The sequence below is a fragment of the Ipomoea triloba genome, chromosome 12, assembly GCF_003576645.1.
Source record: "Ipomoea triloba cultivar NCNSP0323 chromosome 12, ASM357664v1".
NCBI lineage: Eukaryota > Viridiplantae > Streptophyta > Magnoliopsida > Solanales > Convolvulaceae > Ipomoea > Ipomoea triloba.
In genome coordinates, this window is record NC_044927.1 from 27,669,396 (window position 1) to 27,678,576 (window position 9,181).

The window sequence follows — 9,181 nt, forward strand, 5'->3', positions numbered from 1 at the left end:
TTTTTTTTTTTTTTTTTTTTTTTTGGAAGTTTTTGGGAAAATTTTAGATGGCTATCTTTAACACTTCACTCGTTGAATGCTTAGCATTTTGCTCATGACCATCTTATAATGTTTGGGAATGAGATTAGTTTATTACTCTAATTGTATTATTAATGGATTAAACTAAATATTTCTTCTTTACTTCTTAAAAATATTTTATGATATTTTAAATTTAATTTTTTGTATTTAATATTATTTTAATGTATAACTTTTAATATATAAATTTTATATAATATTACTAAACTTAACATTATAAAAATTGAAACTTTAACTAAGCATAGTTAACAAACCAAACAAATAAAATAGGACGGAGAAAGTATTAATATAAATTTAATAATAGGTACTCCATAGTCCATATCATCATTATTATGTGTTTAGATAACAATATTCTAACCAGTATGGGCAATTCAATTGATCACAGGGGTAAAGTTTGAAAAGAAATATCAAGGAACAATATATCTCTCAAAGTGAGGTGCTCATTTTGGGAAGGAAGAAAGATAACAATATTCAAATTATTTCATCCGACCATCAAGATTACCAAGGAACATAGCAATTTAGGAAATGAGGTCATAAGGGACATATAGGCAGTAGTTGACTAATGAGACTGATTCTTTAATAGCAATTCAGAAAATTGTTTCAAGAAGACAATATCCGAGGGCTCCTTTTGGGAATGAAGAAATATAACAATATTCAAATTATTTCATACAGTCATCGAGATTACAATTCAGGAAATTGTGACAGTAGTTGGTTGATGAGGTCATAAGGGACATTTAGGCAGTAGTTGACTGATGAGACTGATTCTTTAATAGCAATTCAGGTCATTGTTTCAAGAAGATAAATACCGAGGAGCTCCTTTTGGGAAGGAAGAAATATAACACTATTCAAATCATTTCATCTGTTTTCAAATCATTCCATCCGGTCATCGAGATTACATTCAGGAAATTGTGGCAGCAGGTGACTAATAAGGTCATGCATGAGGTCATAATGGAGATTTATGCGGTAGTTGGCTGATGAGACTAATTATTTAATATCAATTCAGGAAATTGTTTCAATAAGATTATGACCGAGGGGCTCCTTTTGAGAATGAATCAAGATAACAATATTCAAATCATTTCATCCGTTTTCAAATTATTTCATCCGGTCATCGAGATTACATTCAGGAAATTGGGGCAGCAGGTGACTGATGAGGTCATGCATGAGGTCATAATGGAGATTTATGCGGTACTTTTGGCTGATGAGACTAATTATTTAATATCAATTCAGGAAATTGATTCAATAATATAATGACTGAGGGGCTCCTTTTGAGAAGGAAGAAACATAATAATATTTAAATCAAGTTAATATATGCGTTGACTAGATGGCTTCATATGATAAAAGTCAAAAAACGCACTGACGTTGCACGGTGGTTGAGGAATCTCAAGAGGGCATTTGTCCAAATTCATGCAGATAAAAGAATACATATGCATATAAACTAACTTAGGTTATTCAGAATTAATTTGGACAAATGCCCTCTTGAGATTCCTCAACCACCGTGCAATGTCGTGCAACATCAGTTCATGCGTTTTATGACTTTTATCATATGAAGCCATCTAGTCAACGCATATCAGTCCAATGTTCAAATTTATTTACAGTATGCATATTCGGACCAGTGAATTTAAATAGTATAAAACGGAATTTCATGAATTATTATGTTCAAGTGTTGAATTATGTACAATCAATTATTATACATTTTTTTAAGAACAATTAATTATTATATGTCATGTAACGGATTTAGATATATGTGTACGCATAATTACAGGGTATTTGCGTATAATACATCGTGTAATGAACTTATGCATGTATACGACAGATTGAACTTAGGGGGTGTTTGGTACACCGTAATAGTAATTCTTTTACAATGCAATTCTTTGGCTTGACAAATTATATTGTTTGGTTGAAGAGAATTGCAATTCCCTTCTTTTGTTGAATTGGAATTCATACCTCCCCTTTCCAATTCAAAGAAGCATGAAAAGTTCAATTGGCAATTGAGACACATTCAGTCCAGGGTTCAAATTTATTTACAGTATGCATATTTGGTCCAGTGAATTTAAATAGTATAAAATGGAATTTCATGAATTATTATGTTCAAGTGTTGAATTATGTACAATCAATTATTATACGTTTTTTTTAGAACAGTAAATTATTATACGTTATGTAATGGATTTAGATATATGTGTACGCGTAATTACAGGGTATACGCGGTCCAGTGAATTTAAATAGTATAAAGCGAAATTTCATGAATTATAATGTTCAAGTGTTGAATTATGTACAATCAATTATTATACGTTTTTTTAGAACAGTAAATTATTATACGTTATGTAACGGATTTAGATATATGTGTACGCGTAATTACAGGGTATACACGATCCAGTGAATTTAAATAGTATAAAACGGAATTTCATGAATTATAATGTTCAAGTGTTGAATTATGTACAATCAATTATTAAACGTTTTTTTTAGAACAATCATTTATTATACGTTATGTAACAGATTTAGATATATGTGTACGCGTAATTACATGGTATTTGCGTATAATACATCTTGTAATGAACTGATGCATGTATACAATGGAATGAACTTAGGGGGTGTTTAGTACGTCGTAATAGTAAATTACAATGGAATTCTTTGGCTTGATAAATACAATGCATTTGAGGGTAATCATTCAATTGGCAATTGAGGCACATCCAGTCCAGGGTTCAAATTTATTTACAATATGCATATTCAGACCACTGAATTTAAATATTACAAAACGGAATTTCATGAATTATTATGTTCAAGTGTTGAATTATGTACAGTCAATTATTATATGCTTTTTTAGAACAATTATTATTATACGTTATGTAACGGATTTAGATATATGTGTACGCGTAATTACATGGTATTTGCGTATAATACATCATGTAATGAACTGATGCATGTATACAATGGACTGAACTTATGGGGTGTTTGCTACATCGTAATAGTAATTCTTTTAAAATGCAATTCTTTGACTTGGCAAATTATGTTGAATTGGAATTCATACTTCTCTTTATGAATTCCAATTCAAAGAAGCACGAAAAGGAAAAAGATAATAGTAGTAGTAGTAGTAATAATAATAATAATAATAATAATAACAACAACTAAGGGTACTTCCTCCGTATATCCTCGTCCAGGACGAAGGTGGGTTAGCCATATTTGTCTCCCCCTTCATCCACAACAGACGAAGGTGGAGGGAGCCATGGCTAGTTGGCTACCTCCATCTTCTTCTGATTTTTTTAAATTGTTTTTTTTTTTAAATTTTTTAAAATAATAATTAAAATAATTATATATATAATTTAACATTATAACATCATGTCTGACCAGAACTTCGAAATAACATGTAAAAAATGTCATTTACGAATGGTTCAATTGCATACTTTTTTTGATGGCTCAATTATATAAAATGTAAAAAGTTAAATTACTTATTTGAAAAAATTTGAAAATAAATTTTGAAATGTCTATAGGTTGGTCTTATGGTCTAGAATCTTCCATCACGAATTATTATTTTATCAGTTTCTACTGCATCTTTCTTGTATGTGGTGACCACTTCGAAGCTTTGTCCAAACAATAGTTGTTTTATGCCATTTTCACTTGTCGACATATTTAAAAAGAGGGGGAAAAACGTAAAATTCCACGTACACTGCCCACCCGCTGCACTCTTATCGTTAACACTTCAGTCGTTACTCGTTAGCATTTTGCTCATGACCATCTTATAATGTTTGGGAATGAGATTAGTTTATTATTCTAACAGCACGTTTGGTTCACGGAATGAATTTGAAGGGAATATGAATACTATTCCATAAGGAATGGAGTAAGTAAGGAATAGAATATGAATTGTATTACAGTGTTTGGTTGGCCGAAGGAATAGACTTGGGAATCGTATTCCAGCGTTTGGTTGGTTAAAGGAATAAAAATGGAATATATATTTAAAAGACATAAATGCCCTTGTACAAATTATCATCATCATCATCATCATCATCATCAGTATTATTATTATTATTATTATTATTATTATTATTATTATTATTATTATTATTATTATTATTATTATTATAACAAACCTGTATAAACAAGGTTGTTGCCAGTCATCGGATCTTCCCCTCTTTCTGTTTCCTTCTCTCTCCTATAAGCATTGTGTTTCCCTACGCACTGAAAATTCATATATATGTATCCATTTCTTTTTTCTCTCCCTGTTCATATAAACCCTAGTATGAACCCAGGCATAATTCTTTGAAGGTCGGCCAAAACATTACCCATGCTATCATTGTTTCCCGCGGAAGAGATCGTCAGCCACCAAACTTGGCAAGCTTATCGCACCGAGATGGCAAGATTGAGATTCACATCCATAAGGTCTACTACCTTCCGCTTCCATTCTGTTTGCCTTGACGCCTTGCTCTCTCTGCCATTTCCATATCCCCTCCAAATGGCTTTAAGTGGCATTCTCTTCACACACAAAGCATAATAGTACATACACAAATATGTAGATAGCATACGTATCTCTTTTCGCGGCCTGTGAGCTTGTAATGCAATCAGGATTTGGGTGTTTGATTCTCATGTAATCACTCCAAATTGTGCCACCTTGGTGGTATGAGAACCAGAGCTTGGCAGCGAATATATATATATATATATATATATATATATAAATTATTGGTAAAAAAAAAGTTTAGAATAATATTTTGAAGAAGAATTTTAATTTACAATGATTGAAGTGAGATGCCTGCATGTGATATGATGATAGAGAGAAAAATGAGCGTAAAAAATTAATGCTTAAAAAGGGTAAAGATGGAAATAAAATAAAATACATATTCCTGATATGTCAGTAATAGGCTAATACCAGGGGGAGGGCTGGTAATAGCTATTACCCTTGCAAGGGTAATAGCTCATTCCCAGGAATATTGTTCCTGGGAATACAAATGTTTACCAAACAACGGAATAGGCTATTACTGGGAATGCTATGCCATTCCTCGCCTATTCCGTGAACCAAACATCCCATAATTGTATTATTATTAATGGGTTAAACTAAATATTTCTTCTTTACTTTTTAAAAATATTTTATAATATTTTTAAATTTAATTTTTGTATATTTAATAATATTTTAATGTAATTTCTAAATATATAATTTTATATAATATTACTAAACTTTTTTTTAGTACTACTGACTCTGTTACAATAATATAAAAAATTGAATATTACTAAACTTAATACTATAAAAAATTGAATTAAAAATAACTTTAGTTAAACATAGTTAACAAAATCAAACAAATAAAATATGACAGATAAAGTATTAATCTAAAATTTAATAATAGTTACTCCATAGTCCAAGATATCATTATCATGTGTTAAGATAATAATATCCTAGCCCGCATGGGCAACTCAATTAGTGACATGAGTGAAGTTTAGAAAGAAAAAATTAGAGATCGAGTCTCACCAGTCATAATGTGAGAACAACCTCTCAAAGTGAGGAAACTCTTTTTGAGAATGAAGAAAGATAACAATATTCAAATTATTTCATTGACTGAGCTGAGTTGGGTGTGACTGATTCATTAAATAGCAATTCAAGAAATTTAGGTTGGGTGTAGTTCAGGAAATGGCTGAGCTCTTTAATAGCAATTTAGGAAATTTAGAGACATCTAATTCCTTTAATAGCAATTCAGGAATTATTTCATTGACTTGAGCTGAGTTGGGTGTAGTTGATTGCTTCATTTAATAGCAATTCAGGAAATTTAGGCTAGGTGTAGTTCATGAAATGATCGAACTCTTTAATATTAACTAGTATTTTCACCCGTGCGTTGCATGGAATGAATTTGTTATAATATTTTAAGAAATATTTAAATCGATATACAATTATATAAATTATAACATCGAATATGAGTATGAATAAGTGTATAAATGCAATTATAGTATGAGTCTTCCTTGCATGCAACAAATATCACAAAAATTCAGTGTTCTAAAATAAGTGTATAAATGCAATAGGTAGATACTTTACATTATTGCATCATATTCATTAATTTAATTACTTGTCGATTAGTTATTGCATGATCTTGAGGTACACTTATATTTTGATATTCAGTAAGTATAACTATATTAGAGAAAAATTTACATAGGAGGAATGGGATAATCAGTTGAGTAATTGTTGGTTGACCGTAGAGCGTTGTGTTGGAGGAAGAAGATGATATTGCCCTTCACTATATATCATCTTCTTCCTTCAACATGTTGATATTCTCTGGACAAATAACTGTTGGAAAAAAATTAGCATAAAATGGCATTTTACTGGCAATATTGTGATACAAATATATGTGGGGTCCACTTTCGATTTGGGTCGGGTCAAAGTGGATTTGTGTTCTTCGTAGTTAGACGAAAAGATTGATATATTGTACGCTCAAAACTGATAATGGGTGAATGAGAAATTAGTTCTCAAAGTTGACCCATTTGAGTTAGAAAAATTTAGAGAAAAACCTTTCAAATAACTTTTGTCCCACATTGGTTTGACAAGTGGTTTGCACCACTACTTATACAAGAGTTTTTCTAAGGCTTATTGAATTGTATAGCTAGAGGCTCTCTCTCACGCGCAAATGGGGGGTGCAAATGAAATCTCCAAATGAACTTAAAAAGGTTTGACTCGTGTGCCGACAACTGCATGCACGAATGTCGTTCAGAAAATTGGTTGGCCTTGCGGGTTGAATTATGCCAAATTTTCATATTTTTTTACAATATTACGCAAACCATACCATAATACTATCGGTCTGTTTTGGGCAGGAAGTTAAAACTGAAGATATTGATTTTATTAATAGTATAGATTGCATTGCAGAGAAATATATATACTGAATTACTACCATTAGTAATTCTAATCTAGAATTGTATTACAAATAGGAACGTAGGGAATAATATATTTTATTAGGAATTCTATTTTAATTTACAATTGTATTAGGGATAGCAATTGCATTACAATATTTTACAATATTACGCACACCAAAATATTATAGGTCTGTTTTGGGCGGGAAGTTAAAACTGAGGATATTGTTTTTATTAATAGTATAGATTCTATTTTAATTTACAATTGTATTAGAGATAGGAATTGTATTACCATATTTTACAATATAACGCAAACCATAATATTATAGGTCTGTTCTGGGCGGGAAGTTAACACTGAGGATATTGTTTTTATTAATAGTATAGATTGCATTGCAGAGAAATATATATACTGAATTATTACCATTAGTAATTATAGTCTAGAATTGTATTACGAATAGGAACGTAGGGAAGAATATATTTTATTAGGAATTCTATTTTAATTTACAAGTGTATTAGAGATAGGAATTGTATTACCATATTTTACAATATTACGCAAACCATAATATTATAGGTCTGTTTTGGGCGGGAAGTTAAAACTGAGGATATTGTTTTTATTAATAGTATAGATTTAGGAAATTTAGAGACATCTGATTCCTTTAATAGCAATTCAGGAAATTTAGGCTGGTGTAGTTTATGAAATTTAGGCAGTAGTTGACATTTGATTCCTTTAATAGCAATTCAGGAAATGTAGGTTGGGTGTAGTTCAGGAAATTTAGACAGTAGTTGACTAATACTTAAGAAGATAATGATCGAGCCCTTTAATAGCAATTCAAGAAATTTAGGGACATCTTATTCCTTTAATATCAATTCACGAAATTTAGGTTGTGTGTAGTTCAGAAATATAGGCAGTAATTGACTGATTATTAAGAAGATAATGACTGAGCTCTTTAATCGCAATTCAAGAAATTTAGGCAGTGTTACTAATTCTTTAATAGCAATTCGATTTCAAGAAGATAATGACCGCATGAGGTCATAAGGGACATTTAGGTAGTAGTCGACTGATTTTTTAATAGCAATTCAAGAAATTGATTCAAGAAGATAATGACTGAGTTGTATTCTTTTATCTGCGTGAGGTCATAAGGGATATTTAGAGAGTAATTGGTCTTATTCTATATGTATTCTTTTATCTGCATGAAGTCATAAGGGACATTTAGACAGTAGTTGGTCTTACTCTATATGTTGTGCCCATAAGACCACAAGAAGTTAATATATGCGTTGATTAGATGGCTTCATATGATAAAACGCATGCACTGAAGTTGCACGAGGAATCTCAAGAGGGCATTTGTCCAAATTCATGTTTCAACATTCTTTTTACTAAGTTAGCAATGCCTCATTTGATTGTCGAGACTAATTCAAGATAAAGTGAAATTAGATATTTAATCCGCTCTAATCATATGTTTAGTTGGAACATTATAGTTGCAACTTGCCTATAAATAGATATATAGTATTACTTATTCACATTTTGTGTTTTTATCACAAAAAATAAACGACTTGACTTATAATATTTTTATTTAAAGTCACAAATTTATCCCACTTAACAAACACCCTCTAAAATCTAATATTTTGTAAATTAAACTACACTAAAATCTTTAACATATGCTAGTAAATCAACTCAAACTAGTGAACATCCTCCCACAAGAACTTGTTACAGGAAACTTGGTGCTTCCAAGAATGATTAGACCCCAAGTTGCTTCTTATCCAATGTGAACACAATCAAAAGTCCAGAATTCTTAACATCAAACAGAAACAAAAGCGATGGGTCAAAGGAATCTCTAGTTTTTTCTTTTTGTTCTACTTTTTAGTAATAATTTTAAAGCATAATATGAATTAACGTCTAACTGAAATGGGGGCCACATTTCTGGACCGCCAACTCTTTTGTGCTCGCAGATAGAAGTGGAAATTTCAGCCACGAATTTATTTCACTTTTTTATTTTGTTTTGAAATTTCTGAGTGATAAATAAGTTTCAATATATATCAATTTAATATTTATAAGATGAAGTCTATTTGTGATTTTTGTTGATAAAAGACTACAATAAGATAAATTAATTGTTTTTTCAAATTTTTTTTTTTCAAAATTTTTTTTTGAAATCTTATTATTATCAAACTAAAGATTTTACGAAATGTCTCAGCGGAGGGTGCAAGGGAGCCAACTCTCCAAGAAAGGTCAACGTCAAGAACCCCACTTTGCCACGGCAATGGACGGTGGGAAAAGGAGGGGGGTGGGGGGGGGGGG